The following is a 19,883-nucleotide window of genomic DNA, read 5'->3' as shown; positions in this document are numbered from 1 at the left end:
TGCTGCCTATGGAAAAATCTTTGAAAGATTTGGCAAGGCATTGGAGCGAGTCAGGATTGCCTGAATGGTCCAACGTAGATTTCACACTTCTGATAGAAATGCACACTTCTTTGCATATTTAAAATTTTTTAAATGCCTGGGGCAATTAAAAAATGTCTGGGGCCCCTTCAGGCAGCGGCCAGGTCCTGCCTCTTTAGGAAGTGATCCCAGCGTGATGATGTCCCAGCCTGGTGATGACCTGGAGGGGTAATGACCCTGTGTTTATTTCCTTGTTGATTTCCCTTCCCTGGCTCCAAGCTCATTTTCCCATTGCCTGCAGGAAAACAACATCCAGGGGTGCGGTAGGCCTGACTTGGCAGCCCTAAAGGTGAACAAAAGGACCCTGGCTCTGGCAGAGAGCAGAAGGAAGTTGGAGGGAGCCTCAGCCCATCCAAACCAGAACAGACACGTTGATGCTCTTGAGCCGCTGCTCAGTGGGAGCCATTCTCCCTGGAAGCTCCCCAGAGGCTGCTCTCGGGTTTATGGCTCAGTTCTGTGCAGAGCCTGCAGCAGGGGCAGGGCATGCACTGATTGAGTCCAAGGTGGAGTGGATCTCATGCGTGTCTGGAAGACGGGGCACAGGAAAGAGAAGGGGAATTTTCCCGGGCTACTGCTGAGTCAGAAAAACTCAGTTCCCAAATGGACTTTACCCGGAGGCCTCACACGGCTGAAAACTGATCCACAATGCAGCAAAGGTAAGAGGCCTGCCACCTCCAGAGGGCTGCGTCTCAGGCAATTGGCGAAAACTTTGTCCCTGACTCTCCTAGCCCAGCCCCCACCCCACTCCTTCCGTACACCACACACACAGACACACACACACACACACACACACACACAGGTTAAGGAGAACTTGTTAAGGAGATCCTAGAAATATTTTCAACACTCTAGAAAGGCCTCAGGACATTTACTGTCTTTATGTTCAAGGATACCATTTCCTTGACTTTCAAAAATAAAAACTACTTTTTTATTTCATTTTTCACTGGCCAAATTGGTCAGTTAAAATGTAAGTAATCCCAGTAATGGTGACTGGGTTTCAATAACATTATTCTTTATCCAGTATTCAAAACACATTCACGTGTTTTTTCCCATTTCTGTGGTAGAAATAGGCATTTCTGTTACTATTTTACCCACAGAGGCACTTAGGTGCAGAGAAATTGTGACCTGCCCAGCAGTGTGTAGGAAAGTGACAGACAGCTCATCTTGTCTCCATTCCTGCCTCTCTTCAGTAGAATGGTGACTCTACTTTCTAAACCAAATGCCAGACGACACTGTCTGTCGCATATTCTGGCAAATGGTCTGATGAGAGGATAGAATTTTAGCAACTGGAACTCTCCTGGATAATCCAGAAATGGAGAGTCACAGTATCCAGGACAATACGCCACTGTGTCGTGTATCCTTATTCACTTCCATCCCTGGACACTGAAGCCAGTTCAACAGATATTGATAAGTGATGGTGCCAGTGCCCAGTTCTGGGTCACACATCAGTGCAAGGTGCAGACCCTATGCCCAGCGGGTGCTGAAGGAGGCAGAGTGGGGGCTGGGGGAGGGGGTATGAGTGAGAAAGCTCTCCGTGGGAGGGGAGCTTCACACTCGGGCTTAGCATGCTGAAGGAGAGGTTTCAGATCAGCACAGCCCCCAAGTAGGGAGGGAGTGTACATTCACAGCAAGACTACAGCAGCAGGGCAGGAGGTGAAGAGCACAGACTGAAGAATTAGACCATCCAGGGGTGAATCCTGGTTCCACCACCTACTAGCTCTGTTGTTGCTGTTGTTCATAAGTCATGTCCGACTCTCTGTGACCCGGTGGACTGCAGCACACCAGGCTTCCCTGTCCTTCACTATCTCCTGGAGTTTGCTCAGACTCAAGTGCATTGAGTCATTGATGCCATCCAACCATCTCATCCTCTGCTGCCCCCTTCTCCTCCTGTCTTTAATCTTTCCCAGCATCAGGGTCTTTTCCAATGAGTTGGCTCTTTGCATTAGGTGACCAAAGTATTGGAGCTTCAGCTTTATGTCTGGGGTAATTCAGGTAACACCTCTGACCTCAGTTTTTTGACATGTAAAATGGGAACAATTGGTGATACCTATCTTAAGGAGTTGTTGTTGTTGTTTTAATTTAAATTTATTTATTTTAATTAGAGGCTAATTACAAAAGTATAAATGAGATAACACGTGTGAAATCTTTGCTGGCACACAAGTGTTCAATACATAGTAACTGGCTCCATGGGAGATGCCAGGGATAAAGATAAGAGGAGCCCTACCCTCAATTTGATCACAAGATCATGAGTTCCTTGTATGCCACTATCAGTATATGCAGTGTGGTAAGGGCTGTGGGATCGCAGAGGAGGGATCCACTCAGTCTGGGAGATTCTGGATGGAGGTTCTGGGCAGCCTGTTGGGGGAGGTGGGGAGAAGTGACACAGCAGAGGCCCTGTGTGTAGGAGGGTGGCAGAGAACAGGACTGCGCTGATTTGGTTTTGAACACCAACTTCATCCTCCCCCAGATGCCTCCACCTGTAAGGCTGCTGGGACTGCCATAACAGTACCACAGCCTGCATGGCTTAAACAACAGAAATGCATTTTGTCATAGTTCTGGAGCCCGAAGTCCAACATCAGGGTGAGGCCTTTCACCTTGGCTTGCAGATGGCCACCTTATTTCTGTGTCCTCACGTGGTCATTCCTCTTTAAGGAGAGTGTCTGTCTCTGTATGTCCACATTTTATCTTCTTAAGAGAGACGGTCATTAGTTGGATTAGAGTCTACCCTCAAGGCCTGTCTTTAACTCAGTCACCTCTCTCAGGGCCCTATCTCCAAATCCAGCCACATTCTGAGATATGGGACTTCAGCATATGAATTTGGGGGGATACAATTCACCCCAGAATGCTGAGGCTGTTACTAAGACTTCCCAAGCCTTACTTCCTCATTTATAAGATGAGGACGATTTACTTAACAAGGAGAACCATTGTAATGATTATAAAAAGAATCTGTGAAGCATCTATCCCAGTTTCTGACCCTTAGAAGGTGCATAGTAAGCAGTGGTGGTTACTATCAGCCCTTTAGGCCAAGTCTCAAAAGAACATAGGGTCCCCTGCACAATCCATGCTCCAGATGGACATCGGAGAACTGGCCCTTAGGTATCCTGCAGACTTTATGACAGGGCAAGGGGGCATTCAGTGCTTCCACTTCCTTGGTTCTGGCAGAAAGCCCATCATGAGATAAGTCAAGTGGCTGGCATGTGTCCTACAGAAACTGTGTTCTCTCTGTCTAGTTATTCAAGAATCCAGATGCCCATTCTTTACTAAATCCCTTGGATGAGAACGTCCATCTCTGCACCTCAGCAGAGGAACAACACTTGGCAGATACACCCTGACTCTACTCCTGGGGAAGCCACTCCAAGCTCTGTCCACCCAAGGCAGGCCCCAGGTACCTGTGTCCTGGCAAGTCTGGAAAACAGTATCATTCCATCCTACATCACTAGATACAGATATATTATTTTGAAAAATCTCAAATTTACAGAAGAGTTGCCAGTACAATACGGTACAAAAAATTCTATAATGTATTTTTCCTGAACCCTTTGAGAATAAGCTGCCAAAGAGATGCCTCATCTTCCACAAATACTTGAGTGTGCATTTCCCATACACAGCACATCTCCCACACAACCACAAAACCAGGAGCTTAATGTTGATACATTACTATTATCTAATCCTCAGACTCTAGGAAGTTTTCATTAATTGTCATTGGATCCTCAGACCAGTTCAAGTTCTTGTTACTTGTCCCCAAAATATTCTTTATAGCAAAAAGAGTACTTTCAAATCAAGCGTTGCATTTAGTTGTCACGGGTCCTTAATCTACTTCAACATAGACCCTTTCCTCAGTATTTCCTTCACTTTCATGACCTTGACAGTTTTTTTTTTTTTTTTTTTTTTAATACTGGCTGGTTATTCTGTAGAATGTTCCTCTCTTGGAATTTGTCTGAGTTTTCTCACACTTAGATTCAGGTTCTACAACTTTGGCAAGAATATCACAGAAGTGATGCCATACTCTTCTCATTGCATCCTATTAGATGGCAAAAGATTTTAAATTCTTTTGAGAATTTCACTGAGGCCCCGGTCTCCAAATAGGAGATCACTGAGAGTAGTTGGTTAAAGTGATATCTTCTAGGGATCTCCACTGGAAAGTTCCTCTTCCTCCTTTTTTAAATTCATAAATGTTCTGTAGAAAAGGACCTTGAAATTATGTAAAATCTCATTCCCATAAAACTGTCAATGTGTCCTTTTGATATGTTCCCATCATTATTTGCACTTCCTTACTTCCTGTTACAATGAGATGTTCCAGCCTTATAGTCAAGGAGCTCTGGTTCCATTTAGTGGGAAATTATTTAGAATCCAAATTCTCACTGTTAGGTAGGCTCATTGCTGCATTAGGTATTGCTGTTCCCCGACTCTTTCAGTAGAAGAGCTAGGGTGTATGAGTGCATGTGTGTGTGTGTGTGTGTGTGTGTGTATGTGTATCTATGATTTGTATGCATTGAAAACCAGAATTTCACTCTCATACTTTCAATTCCAATCCAACCCCTGATGTTTCTTTCTAGCTTTCTCCCTTTCTATATTGTAAGTCCCTTCTCTCACATTACAGAGCTTGGTTTCCATTATCTTAATATACTTGCTCGTTTGATCAATCCCCTGAATGTAACCAACCGCTATCATGACCACTGCTGTCACGACCTTCCCTACAGGTGCCCTCCTCATCCCGCTGGGATTCTGACACTCGAGCCAGGCTGTCCCTCCAGAGGAACCCCTTCCTCTGCCCATCCAGGGTCTGGCCCTTGTGCAGGGCAGCCCCTCTAGGTGGTTAATCTCCTTACTTTATCTGGGCCAGCATACCCTCTCCACCTCCCACGTGGGTGATTACCTTACCCCGTTAATGGCCTTAAGTATTATACTAAATTAGGAAGAGAAGAGAAGATGAAGACATTCATTCAATTTTAACATTTTTTTTAAAACTTGGAAGTGGCTCTATGACCCATGGTATGCATTTGTATGTATGTAAGCATTGTCAGTCTCTTTGATTAGTGGGGAGCAGTCTCTGCCATATGAATCAGGCACATGTTTTCAGTACTAGCACTGAAGGCATGGGGTTCACACCACTGATTCAATTCCATTCCAGAACTCTCCAGTCTACATAGATGTGGACTTCCCACCCCACTGTCTGCTCAGGGTACCAACAACATTTCTAGGGTGAAAGCTACTATTTGGACAATCATTGCTCCATCTTCTACACCAAGTCCCAGTCTGGGCTCTGCCTCCTTTATTTCCTTAAGACCAGGTACCAAGCATTTACTACGAATCAAGTACTTAGCTAGGTTGGGACACAGAGATTTAAAACCTTGTTCTCTACCCTCAGGGAACTCTCCGTCCACCGTGAGAAACAGACAAGAGTCAGTTACAATTCCATGTAGCAAAGTGCAATGTGAGCTGTCTGAACAGCCAGCCACAGGAAGACATAGGTGTCCCCAGACAGGGAAGGCAGAGAGGGGATACCCAAGGGGAACCCTGATGGGGGATTAACAAGGTGGGACAGGCAGGAAGGAAGACACAGGGAGAGTTGTGTAGAGGGCCAGAGGTGAGGGGAGAGCTGGAAAGGCAGATGCAGGCTGGTGGAGGTGGGCACACATTCCAGGTTAATATGCCTGGATTTTAGACTTTAGGACAAGAGGCTCTGAAGCCCAGCGTTCTGGGTTCAAATCCTGGCTCTGCCACTTACTAGCTGTCTGATCTTAAGCAAGTGACTGCCCTGTGCCTCAGTTTCCTTGACTGTAAAACCAGAGATTATAGTCATGCTTATCTCATGGAATTGATATAATGATTAGTTATTTTATATAGCACACAGAAAAAAACTTAGCATATAAACAGCAAGTAATAAATATTAGGTGTTATTATCATTTCCCAATAGATGGCTCAAAAGAGATTGTGGTAGTTTAATCGCTCAGTTGTGTCTGACTCTTGCAACTCCCGTGGACTGTAGCCCACCAGGCTCATCTGCCCATGGGATTTCCCAGGCAAGAATACTGGAGTTGGTTGCCATTTCCTTCTTCAGGGGATCTTCCTGACCCAGTAATTGAACCTGGGTCTCCTGCATTGCAGGCAGATTCTTTACTGACTGAGCTACGAGAGATTGGCAAAGCCAAGGCAGCAAACATATCATTAGTTAAAAGAAAGAAGAGTTTTTAAAAATAGATACTGGCATTTCAAAAGAAACTCTATGCTGCTATTTTGGAAAAATCAGGACTTTATTGTCTTTCTAGAAGCATATTTTGTGGTTTACTGTTGTTTTTCCTTTGCCATACTTGGAGGGATGGGGGACCACCATAATCTTTCCATTGTTGCAGGGATGGTCCCGGAGAGGTGTTACAGAGAGACCCACTGTGGAGACCTCCTCTCTCGTATTTCACTTAATATGTAGCATTCTCAAGGTTCATTCAGGTTGTGGTAGGTGTCAGAATTTCCTTCCTTTTTAAGTCTGAGTAGTATTCCATTATATGTTTATACCCTATTTTACTTATTCATTAATCTGTTCATGGATATTTGAGTTTCTTTCATCCCATGGCTATTGTGAATAATGCTTCTATAAACATGGTGTACAAATATCTGTTTGGTTTCCTGTTTTCAGTTATTTTGGACATATACTCAGAAACAGAATTGCTGGTTCAGATTGTAATTCTATTTATAAGTCTTTGAGGAGTCACCACACCAATTCCCCATTTTCCTTAAGTGTTCTTGCTCATTCCTGGAAGTGGGGTTGTCGGCAAGCTGGTTCCTTCAAGGGGATGAGGGTGGGAGTTGATAAGTGGATTGAGCTGCAGGGTTGGCTTAGGTGGTCTGCCTAACACTTTGGTGGTGCTGTGTGCAAAGATCATGTGTAGTACCCTGCTTTTGCTCCTGGCACTTCAAAAGTGGAAATTAGGTTTTAGCCTTTTTATTTTTTTTAATTTTTATTTTATATTGGAATACAGTTGATTTGCAGTGTAATGTTAGTTTTAAGTGTACAGCAAAGTGACTTAGTTACATATATACTTTTATCTATTCTTTTTCAGGTTCTTTTCCCATATAGATTATTACAGAGTATTGAGTAGAGTTCCTTTTGTTATAGAGTAAGTCCTTGTTGGTTATCTCTTTTATATATAGTAGTATGTATATATTAATCCCTACTTCCTAATGTATCCCTCCCCTCCCAAACTTTCCTCTTTGATAACCATAGGTTTGTTTTCTAAGCCTGAATCTGTTTCTCTTCTGTGTTATGTTCATTTCTATCATTTTCTTAGATTCCATATGTAAGTGATATCATATATGTCTTTCTCTGTCTGACTTCACTTAATACAACAATCTCTAGATCCATCCATGTTGCTTCAAATGGCATTATTTCATTCTTTTTTATGGCTGAGTAATATTCCATTGTATATATGTAGCACGTCTTCATTATCCATTCATCTGCCATGGACATTTAGGTTGCTTCCACATCTTGGCTATTGTGAATAGTGCTACAGTGAACATTGGGGTGTCTTTTTGAATTATGGTTTTCTCCTGATATATGATCAGAAGGAGGATTGCTGGATCATATGGTGGCTCTATTTTTAGTTTTTTAAAGGAAACTTCATACTGTTCTCCATAATTTTACCAACTTACATTCCCATCAACAGTGTACAAGGGTTCCCTTCTCTCCACATCCTCTCCAGCATTTATTGTTTGTAGACTTTTTGATTATAGCCATTCTGACCAGTGTAAGGTGACACCTCATTGTAGTTTTGATTTGCATTTCTCTAATAATTAACAATGCTGAGAATATTTTCATGTGCTTTCTGAGGTTTTGGCCTTTTTATACCTATTGTTCATAATTTGCCCCAACTGTGCATGCACACAATTACTTTTAGTCCCTTAATAGTTTCTTTGTGCTCTGTTGCTCGAGGAGATATTTGTGCAGTTGCAAGCACTCCAGTAGAGGGTCCCAGGTCCTATCCTGTCTCAGCTATAGCTTGAAAATATGAGGTAGAACAATGGTCACATGCTAACATGGCCCATTTCTAGCCAGCAGAGTGTTTTTTAATTTTTTATACTTGCCACCAATATCTAAAAATCAGATTTTATATAAAAATCCAAATTCCAAACTGTTAAAATGTAGTAAAAACATAGCCACCCTGGTCCCACTGAGTCATTAATTCACTCAACAGATGTGATTGGGTGACAGTTCAGAGCCAGGCATTGCTATGGGTTCTGGGGATATAGCAGAGGTGAGAGACAGTAAACAGATAAATAAGATAATTTCAGAAAATGATGAATAAGCAGGGTTAGGGGCTAGGGATCGACAGTGGCAGGAGGTGATGCTATTAGAGTAGAATGGCCAGGAAAGACCTCTCTCCATTTGCCACAGTCTACACCATGCTCTATTACCCCCACTTACTTCAATCATTTACTGCTACTTGCCTGGCAATTAAAGGCATCTGAGATTATGAACTCTGCAATAACAATGATTGGAAATATAATCAAGAATTTAAACTGGGAACAAGGAAAATAAAAATAAGATTAGGATGACAAGACCAGAGGAATAAGAATCAAGTATGAATGCCCACTCCAGTGTTCTTGCCTGGAGAATCCCAGGGACAGGGGAGCAGGGTAGGCTGCCGTCTACAGGGTCGCACAGAGTTGCACATGACTGAAGTGACTTAGCAGCCGCAGCAGCAGCATGAATGCCAAAAGAGCCTTCATCATCAATACAGCTGGGCATCAGATTGAACCCTAAGCTTCCAGACAACTAGAGCAAAAGAGAGATATGTCCAATGACATCATCCTCATTTTCAGAAAGGAAGAAAGAGAGCCATTCCTTTATGGGTACAAAGATTTCCTCACTTAAACTTGGAGTAGAAATTGACCATATCAGGCTTTTTATAAAGGGAACTGTGAATGATATAGTGATCAGTATCCTCATGAACACATGCACAGAAGTATGATACATTCTACTGATTGGTCATTCATTCAAAACCCCTTTGTTGAGACACTAACATAAGCGCTATGGATGCAAAAATGCCTATTGTTTTCTATTCCCTTAGTGTCCATAGATAAGAGATGAGGGTATCTCTTATGAGAATGCTGTTGTATGAAAGGTCAAGATAATGCCATGCAGACCTCTTCTCCTGCTGATTTCAATTCACGGAGTATCAGAAGAATGCACAGAATGCCTGTCACTCAAACTCTCATCCTTCCATGAAACGACCTTCTCTCAGCTGGTTAGACAGGGGGATTAAGAGTAGAATTAGCAGTTCTACATGACTTTCCTCAGTGACAGCCACTCCTACTGCTAAAACACAATTTTTGCGGCCCTTGAAACTTCTGATTTAAGTAGATAAACCTCTTTCTTTCTCCGGACTAGCCCAGTGGGGGAAACGCCTATGGATACACATTCTGACTGCTTAATACTGAGAATAACCCTCATGAGGGAAGGAAATTCCTACATCTATTTATTCACCCCCTGCATGAGAAGTCTCTGCCACACTCCTGGGCTGGTGACCTAATACTGGGAAATCTAGTCTGTCTTCTAGAGTGCTCCTAGGAGCTCTTTCATGGCTTCAGTGTCCAAAGCTTCTTAAGGGCTCCCTTGCTAACAGAGCCCAGAGGATTCCTACATTGTATATCCCCCAAGTACAGTGCATACCCATGTTTTCAAATATATCTCCTGCCCCACAAGAAAACACACCGGCAGAAATAGAGTTAAGCAAATTTTCTACCCTTAATTTTTCGCCTGGGGGTTGCCTAGCTGAGTCCTTATCACCAGGATTATCTCTTGGCTCACTGGCAATTTTGCGGACTCACTCTCCTACACTTGGCAAGAACGAGGTATTGTCTGAAGTCCAGGGCCAAGCTTTACTTCTCCCTCACTCTTCTGAAAGCTGAGAAGAGCCTTTGGACTGTGCTGGTTGTAATCCCTACCCAGACTTCCTCCACTCCATTACCATACCTCTCTGTTACTCTGACTAAATGTCCCCTTTGAGCCAACCTCACAGAACTGGTTCTCTGGGTTTGCAACAATGACCTTCCAGAAACACCCTGAGCTCAGTCTGGCTCGAGCCTCATAGTCTCTGCTTGGCCATCTGGCAAAGAGGCCCTGCTGGTGCCAAAGTAACCGACCCCACCTGAGATCTGATCCAAGTCACCTGACATGGAATCCTGCCTCATCCTGCAATGGGACAGCCCAAGAGTTCCCAAGGATTTGCTATAAGAGTCCAGGCTAGTGCTGTGTTTCTGACAAACTTGACTGTGTAAATTTCTTTCCATGGACATTGAAAAAATATATAGGCTTAAATCTATATACATGCATAAATACCTCAATACAGACTACATTGTTTCAATTTAAATCATTTTTCATTCATTTCTTTTTATCACTAAAGTCAAGTTCTAAACAGTACATCCAATGTACCCACTGAGCTTTGTTTCTAAACAGAGAGGATTAATATTATTAAGACTTTTTAGAGTAAATGCTTTGGAGACTAATAAAAAATTGTCACCAGCTGGCACTGGGGGGCTAGGAAACACCTAGAAAAGGTGCTTTAAGTTCAGCAGGTGCTTGATTCACAAAATAATGATAGTCACTTCTGAGTTCTTTTCACGTGTCAGATCCTGTCCGACTCTTCACGTGGCTTGGCTTATCTGGTTTAATTCTCATGATTCTGAAATGTACTAAGGTAATTTCCATGTTTCAGATGGAAAACTGAGGCTTAAAAAGGTTACATCACTTGCCCAAAGTCACTGAGCAGCAGGACTGGGTTTGAAGCCAAGTCTGTTACACGGCAGTTCTTAACAGGAGGGAGAAGGCAAGGCAGGGGAAGGTGGTGAGAGGGTCAGAGGTTTTGGGCAGCTCACTGCTCACGACCCCTCAAGCTCTGTGATCAACTCTCCATGTCTGTACTGTGGAGCTCGTCTGCTTAATGGACACAGAACCAGTTTTTTAGAATCTGCAGTCATATTCTCTGTCCATTCTTGTTGACAGTTGATTGAGTCATACAAATAACAATTTCCCAACCTCACCAACACTGGCATTTAGGGCTGGATAATTCTTGGATGTGGGGCGCTGTCTTGTAGAATATTTTGCAGCATCCTGGTTTCTGCTCACTAGATGTCAGTAACATCTCCCAAGTTTTGACAATCAACAAGGTTTCCAGACTTTGCCAAATGTGCCCTCGTGGAGAACCCTGCACTGGATACTATGAGAAGTGAGAGGAATTGAAAGTTTCTCAGAGGTGATGGCAAAATTCCCCAGAGGACAGGCGCTTCTGTGGGTGTTGCTGGGAGGCCTCTGGGATTTCTTCACACAAAGCTGCCCCTGTCCTAGTCACCCCGCAATCCTGACCTCAAGCTAAGTGGAAAAGGTCAAGACTCCAGTCACCCAAAGGACTTCCCTGTAGCTCAAACGGTAAAGAATCTGCCTGTAATGCATGAGACCAGGGTCGATCCTTGAGTCGGGAAGATCCTCTGGAGAAGGGAATGGCAATCCACTCCAGTATTCTTGCCTGGAGAATTCCATGGACAGAGAAGCCTTGTGGGCTACAGTTCATGGGTTGCAAAGAGTCAGACATGACTGAGCGACTAATACACATGCCAATCACCCAAAGGAAGGCCAACCTCAGGCTCCATAGTCTTGCAGGTGAGTAGAGCACAGGGTCCCTCCAAAAGGCCCTGATGGCCATGATTGACCTTCCCAGTGTCACCATTCTGGTAGGAAATTTGCATTGATCTGGGAAATGGTCCTTTCTTCCATAGCCATCTCTGTAGCATTCATTTGACCCCAAGTATAAATGGCTATGGAATGACCATGCCAGATGTGACTTTAGGGTACACCAGGTATGTGAGAAGTATCCAAGCTGGCACTGGTGTTTCATGGCCCATCACAAGGTAGCCAGTGAGACACCAGAGTCCTTTGTCTCAGGCCCCACGTTGGACCTCAAATTTAAAATGTTGACATCCTCTCCAATGTTACATACATGCTGAATTTTTGCATGTGGTCAAAAGCACTCATTTGTTCAACATATACATTTAAAATGCATCACCCTTTTCATATGTCTATTTTGGAATTTCTTTTATTTTAAATATCTTAAGATCCTCAAAAAGTGGGCATGACCCAGGCCTGTCAGGCATGGCCTGCTTGCATCATGGCCTGCTTGCATCATGATAAGACTGAGCCAGGCACATAGCGAGAGTGATCTCCAGGGGCTTGAAGGCCCTAGGCCCCCAAATCATTCCCCACATGCTCTGGTTTGTTGCTGTTTTGTATTCGCTAAGTCATGTCCAACTCTTTGCAACCCCATGGACTGTAGCACGCCAGGCCCCTCTGTCCATCACTATCTCCAGGTTTGCTGAAATTTCGTGTCCATTGAGTCAGTGATGATATCTAATTATCGCATCCTCTGCTGTCCTCGTCTCCTTTTGCCTTCAATCTCACCCAGTATCAGGATTTTTTCCAATGAAAGCTCTGATTAGTTCTATCAAAATCGTCTATGCAGTGTCTTACATTCCATGATAACTCTTTAAATAAAAATATCTCTGGGAGAATGTATAATGACCTCTAGAAACTCAATCATGAGAAAATAGACAAGCCAATTTAAGAAATGGTTAAAAGATTTACACAGTCACTTTGCCAAAAGATGATTTACAGATAATAAATAAACACGTGGAAAAGATGCACAACATGATTGGTCATTAGGGAGAAGCAAATTAAAACCAGACTGAGACACCATTACATACATATTAGAATAGCTAAATCTAAAAAAGAATGACCATACCAAACGCTGCAAAGTACAGGACCAAATACAGGAACAGCGCCTACTAGTGGGGGAAAAAAATCGTACAACTACTTTGGACAAGAGTTTGGCAGTTTCTTAGAAAGTTGCACATATACCTGCCGTACGATCCAGCTATTGCACTGCTCAGAATTTACCAAGAAATGAAGGCTTATATCCACACAAAGACTTGCATACATATATTCACAGCAGCTTTATTCGTAATCACTTCAAACTAGGAACAACCCAAATGCCCATCAACAGTGAATGAATGGACAGACTATGATACATCCATACAATGGACTACTACTCAACAGTAAAAAGAAACAAACCATTAATACATACAATTGAATGAATCTCAAAAAGTATTATGCTGAGTAGAAAAAGTCAGACAAAAAAGATCATACTGATTCCATTTATGTGGGGCTCTAGAAAATGCAAATAATCCATAGTTATAGAAAGCAGATTGATGGTTGGGGATGCAGAGTGGAGGAAAGAGTGAGAGGAGGGATTATAAAGGGGCATAAGGGAACTTTAGGGGGTGATGGACAGGTTCATTATCTGGATTGTGGTGTGGATGAAGAGAGTCACCTGTTATATCAATAAACAAAGGATGTTGCAACCATCAGGGAAGCAGCCACTGCAGCAGCCCCCCACCCCCACCCCAGAATTCAGGATGGAGGAAATCAGCATCCTGGCCCTAGATATTACTAGTTAAGATGCATATCAAAGGAATGATCTTAGTGAGCCCAGACTCTTGCATCTTCCCATACATAAAAAGGCACTAAATTCATTAACTTGAGATGTCAAGTTTTCTTTAATAGTAATCTTTTGATGTTTGATTACCTGGTTTTTGTTGCAGAACTTCTGTACTTCCTGACTCCTCCCTTACCTTTGTGGAGCAGTCCCTCAGAGCTATCTGAGAGGCTGTCTTCCATGCTTATATCTTCAGTTTTGTCCACCAAATAAAACATAACCCTTAACTTTTAGGTTATGCGTTGTTTTCAGTCCACACTGGTGATTTCATGACTTATCTGGATGCCAAAATTGATCATACTGTACACATTCAGTATGTGCATCAGGATGGAGATCGGGCACTAGGGTGTTGTGAGGGGAACAGAGGCACAGACATTAATTAAATCCACCTGGGCAGTTTCTCCATCTCCCTCTCCCTGGGCTAAGCACAGAGCTGTAGCCATCACTCTTGAATGCTGCCTGGATTATGTCACTAGTCAAGTGTGAGAAACCCATAAAAAATGCAGCAGCTTCTGGGTAGGTGAAAGCCAGGCTGTGACATCCTCTCATACTACCTGAAGGGCGCCTCTTATCTGGGTAAGTTCTCTTGGGGCCAGAAGAGATTAGATCAAAATATATTAGATTTATTAATACTTGCAGGGCTAAAAATCCCTCCTTCTTAGGAGAGAAAAGAGGGTCCCTCTCCACTACAGCAGAGAAAGTGGCTGAGCAGCTTGGATCCCCTCCAGATGATTCAGGCCAAAAGAACCGTGCCGTGTCCCAGTGTTCATTGAGGAAATCAAATGCACACACACACACACACACACACGCACACACAGAGCGGCACCAGAGCCCAGCCGCCTTCAAGGCTGGGGTCTGCAGGTGCAAACTCCAATTAGAGCAGCCGGCCTTCCAATACCTTTTCATCCCAAACAAGGACTGGGTCTCAGCCCCCGCCAGGGATTGAAGAAGGGCCCGGAAGGACTGCCGACCAGACTGGAGAAAACAAAGACTGTCCAAATAAAAGCAGTTCATGTGAGTCGAACCTGAAACCCTCCCTTCATTTTTAATACTCTTGGGAGAATTAACCAATGCGCCCTTAGTGGAAAATCAGTCACTGGCCACAAGGAAACAAACCGCCTTCCAAGGCGCTCCACTTCCTCCCCCAGGTTGGGGAGATTTCTTTTGCAAACCAGCGAGGCGTAGTATTTCTATAACGGCACAGTCTCCTTGGTTGTTTCTACTGGCAACAACGGTTCACCCTAAGCTGATATTTCTTTCCGGATTACGGATGCAGTGTGGTCCCTTTGTAACTGGTGGCTCTTTACCATCAATTTCCCATCAAGGTTTAAGAGAAATAAGCCTTCCTTATGGTTAGCAAATAAGTGTGTGCTTGATATGCTTACCAACCCTCTAGCCTCAGCAGAAAAATATTAAGACCATAGCCTCATTTTCTCCACTCCTCTTCTTCTTCCTCCCTATTTTCTTTTATTGACTTTTAAAGAGAAGGCTAGAAAGGTCAAGAAACTTAAATGGAGCTCGGTGCTTCCTCTATAGTCAAGCCAGCTTGTACCACAGCTAAGGAAGCACTCCAGAGGTGGGAAGACATCTCTGCAGGGGAGTCACTTCCTTCTGAGCTCTTTGGGTGCTTAGCCACCAAGGCCACCACCCCCTTTCAGCGAGTGCTTCCTCCCCTTCCTGACAATCTTGCTTGTTTTCTACTATCTAAATCTCTGAAGGAGTATCAGCAATTAGAAATATAAACAAAAGAATGTTTAAACCATTCTCGACCTTTTTAGTCTTCTCTTTAAAACTTTAAACATTTGTTTGAGGTCAGAGGTCTGCCTTTGAGTGGTGCTTCAGTCTCCATTGGCAGCCTGACCTTGAGCAAGCCGTACATTTCCTGCTCTGTAAAAGCGGAAGTCCAGAGTTCATCAATTCAAAGACACTCACCCACTCCAGTGTTCTTGCCTGGAGAATCCCAGGGACAGGGAAGCCTGGTGGGCTGCCATCTATGGGGTCGCACAGAGTCAGACACGACTGAAGTGACTCACCAGCAGCAGCAGCAGCAGCATTCTTTCACATCTTAACATATATGAAACTACGTGGTCTTTTTGTTTTGTTTTACAACTGATAGTGTGTCATGGTTTAACTGGCAGCATTCTGTTTTCTTTTTGGGTGGTACATAAAATAAAGGTGAATATTCCAGCCTTTGGCCTCTTAAAAGCAATGAAATATAAGAATAATGATACCCACCTCATGATATGTTGAGGACTGGGAGATGCTGCAGCTTTACAGGGTTGGTGTGAAAAAGTAAACAGAGTGTGAAAGGATATGAACAGTGCAGAGCACTTGCAAATGAGGGCATTGTTATCATGACTGGGGGTATTTTCTTGCTCCTGGAATAGACGAATCTTTTTTACTTTTGAAGTTACTCAGGAAATTTCATAAAAGCTGCACCCGTGATCCCCTATGACTATATTTTTCATGCAATGGTTGTTACAAACAAATTAGTTTAGTGGATCATGATATGTTTTTGTCATTGGAAATAGATTCCAAAAAGCATGTGAGAACTACTGCTTTGGGAAAAGCAAAACACAAGTTTCTGGGGGCCAGAGCAGTCCTTCCTCCATGTCTATGATGTTGCAACTGTGGGGTTGTATGGGACCTGATTATTGGGATTCTATTATTTGCATTGTGAGATTCGTTGCCAGTAGAAATTGGATTTCCTCTCATAAAACTGCTTTTGCATATGTTCTGTTGTTTCAGTGGAAAAAGGGATGTGAAACAATTGAGGTAATAATTCAGTCCTAAATTATTAATATACCCCAAGATTCTTTCACGTAGTTCATCCAGATTATCACCTCAATTGCCCTTTTTTGCAGAGGTTGGGGGAGATGGGATGGGGAGGGGGAGGAAGGAAGGTTACCTGGATCCTGTGTACAAGAGAAAGCTTGTAACACCTTCACTCCAAACAGATGTCTTAAACTACAGATCTTGGCCATGTTTCCTTATACATGTTTGTTTCTTCCTTGATGTAAAGGAACAGTATAAATCCAAGACATTTCTCTCGGGTCTAAATACAAATTAAGGGTGGGATCTGTTGATTGCATGTGTAGGACTGAATGTCTGCTGAGGGTTTGCTCCCTGAGAGCAAAGTACAGCGGTCTGCGGTCCTATTGCCGACTTCCTATCTAAGTAAGTAAATAAATGGGAGGGCTAGAAAACCAGGATTCATCGGGCTCCTTCTGAGTGCCATTTTGTTAGGTGCTTGTGCTGTTTCAACACACTTAAACATGAGTGTTACTGTTTCCACGTCTCTATGATCAAAACCTGGCACTTGAAGGTAAGATGATTTGTATTAAGGTCACAAGAGTTTCAGAACAGAATCACCCTAACATCCAGGTACTGTCTCAGAGCTCAGCTCTTCTATTCTAAGGGGCAAGAAGGGCCAACCAGTGTCCCAAAGATGTGACAATAGCCCTGCCATCTGCTTGTCCTACCACCTTCTCTAAAGGGAATTGTAAACCTGACCACTTTATTCACATGGTTATTTTCACAGTGATATGCAGAAGCAGGTGCTTGCTACTTTTTTTGAGACCACAAAGTTTCATTTTTCTCTAAGACTGAAAGGATATATCCCTTTCATCCCATCACTTTTCCTCCCTTAAAAAAAAAAAGAAAAGTTAATAGAAGAGCAGTCTCAATGAGAGTCCCCTTCGGTTTCCATTCTGAAAAGCAGATATTGTCCTCAGAAGTTATTACTTTCGGAGAGCTGGCCAATAGAGATTAGTATCTCCTTTGTTTAAATGCAGTACGAGAACACAGATTTTAATTGACCTGCTCAAGGTCACACAGGAATTAGCAGTCGAGCCAGAAGTGGGGCCCAGTGCTCAAATTTCCCTTCTCTGGCCGTATCAGCCCACACTGCTGTTTTATGTACACTCAGTAAATATTTACAGCCTTCAATATCTTCCCCACTGCAGTTAGGACAAGAAGTACTTTCATATACATGCATGTGCATGCAAAACAGATGTGAAAAATGTAAACTTGAATTATATGGACACAACGCCGCTGATAGTTAAGTACAGAGTAAAACCCAGAAAACCTAAGATTCAAGACTACAGTTTTGTCCTTTCCCACCTCTTGGTGGTTCTTCAAAGTTCTGAACCGAGAGTACACCTTTGACTAAGACACCTAAAATCTGTGCCCACCTAGAAGAGCACTGATGAGAAAGGATGAGGAAAGCCTTCTCTGTGTTGCGACCTTGCCAAGTTCATGATGCCCTAAAACAGCCCATTATAAGATGGCTGAGTTTTGTGTTGAAAAGAATATTGATCAAATCATGCCCCACTTCCTGAGACATTTGTTATGTTAAATCACATATAACTCACACCAAGATAGTGATTCTACTTCTCTTTATATGTGTGTTAGTTGCTCAGTCATGTCCGACTCTTTGCAACCCCATGGACTGTAGCCCACCAGGCTCTTCTGTCCATGCAATTCTCCAGGTAAGAATACTGAAATGCGTAGCCATTTCCTTCTCCAGGGGGTTTTCCTGACCTGGGATCAAACCCTCTTCTTCAGGTACATTCTTCTCCAGGTGGATTCTTTACTCTCTGAGCCTTGAAATACAATTGACCTGTGAATAATGTGGGGATTAGGGCACCAACGGTAACCAAAGTTGAAAATTGCCTATCACTGATAGTCAGCCCTTAGCATTCATGTTTCCTCTGTATACACAATTCACATCCACAGATTCAATCAATGTTCAATTGGGTAGCACTGTATTTACTATTGAAAAAAATTGCATTTTAGTGGACTTAACGCTGTTCAAACCCATATTACTCAAGAGTCAACTGTAACTGATGGACGTGAGTTTGAGTGAACTCTGGAAGTTGGTGATGGACAGGGAGGCCTGGCGTGCTGCAATTCATGGGGTCGCAAAGAGTTGGACATGACTGAGCGACTGAACTGAACTGAACTGAACACTAAATGGACTCATTCTAATCTAATTACATATATTCTTTAATATAAGATACTTGAAGGATCTGAATGGAAGATTATAATTTAAAATTAGATTTTTTTTTCTTTTTTAAATTTTATTTTATTTTTAAACTTTACATAATTGTATTAGTTTTGCCAAATATCAAAATGAATCCATCACAGGTATACATAAAACATTGTAGTAAGTTATGTCGGAGAAGGCAATGGCACCCCACTCCAGTACTCTTGCCTGGAAAATCCCATGGACGAAGGAGCCTGGTGCGCTGCAGTCCATGGGGTCATAGGAGTCAGACACAACTGAGTGACTTCCCTTTCACTTTTCACTTTCATGCATTGGAGAAGGAAATGGCAACCCACTCCAGTGTTCTTGCCTGGAGAATCCCAGGACGGGGAGCCTGGTGGGCTGCCGCCTATGGGGTCGCACAGAGTCAGACACGACTGAAGCGACTTAGTAGCAGTAGTAGTAGTAGTAAGTTATGTGCTGCTGTTGCTGCTAAGTTGCTTCAGTCGTGTCTGACGGCTGCATCCAATGTATGAAAGTGAAAAGTGAAAGGGAAGTCACTCAGTAGTGTCCGACTCTTCACGTCCCCATGGACTACAGCCTACCTATAACCTCAATTCTGACTAAAGAAAAAGAGAGATTTCATTAGCTCACGTAACCAGGCAGTCCAGAGAGGAGTTCTGGCTCAAGCAGTGTCAGCATTTTCTTCTCTCTCCACATCTGGCCTCTGTATTTGTAACACTTTGGTTTCTGAGTGTATTGGTAGCATTCTCTCCACCCCCACCCCTGTGACAGGAAAAATGGATGGTGGGCTTCATCCTAACAGCTTGTGTTCAAAAAGATGGGGGATACTACCCTTCTAACTCTTATTCCAAGATACTGGAGAAGGATTCTGATTCACTTGATGAGCCAGCCACCCCTTAGACCAATGCCTGTGACCAGGGAGAAGAGGACTGCTGTCAATGGAGGCTGAGTCGCATGCCCATCCTTCCTGTAGGGGATAGGGTGAGTCAGCCGGGCAACAAGCCACCACGATCACAGCCCCACTAGGACTGGGGATTGGAGACAGAGCTCTCCAGAGGAAAAGGAATGCCACTGCCAGAAGGAGGAGAAAGAAAGGAGCTGGGCAGATACAAAATATTAATTAGCTCCAGCTGTTCCATTAAACTTATGGTAATAATTATTATAAAAATCCACTTGAGCAGCTGGTATTGGGTTAATACCAATTGAACCAAAGCTAATGTGTGACTTGTAGATTTCCCTCCCTCTTCAGCGGAGCATGT

General features: G+C 43.3%; 1 protein-coding gene across 4 annotated transcripts in view; it reads left to right on the top strand.

Moving 5' to 3' along the window:
* The first annotated feature begins 336 nt into the window (after positions 1-336).
* LNX1 (ligand of numb-protein X 1) overlaps positions 337-19,883 on the top strand; it is a 191,619-nt gene continuing 172,072 nt past the window's right edge. For 3 of the 4 annotated variants that reach the window (XM_061420168.1, XM_061420165.1, XM_061420166.1), the window contains exon 1: positions 338-734. The gene's annotated coding sequence lies outside the window, so the exon portion shown is untranslated. Of the gene's footprint in view, positions 735-19,883 lie in introns of all 4 variants that reach the window. The other variant, XM_061420169.1, reaches the window with a different exon arrangement.

This window comes from Bos javanicus, chromosome 6, assembly GCF_032452875.1.
Source record: "Bos javanicus breed banteng chromosome 6, ARS-OSU_banteng_1.0, whole genome shotgun sequence".
Taxonomy (NCBI): Eukaryota; Metazoa; Chordata; class Mammalia; order Artiodactyla; family Bovidae; genus Bos; species Bos javanicus.
This window is presented reverse-complemented; position numbering and strand designations above follow the sequence as displayed.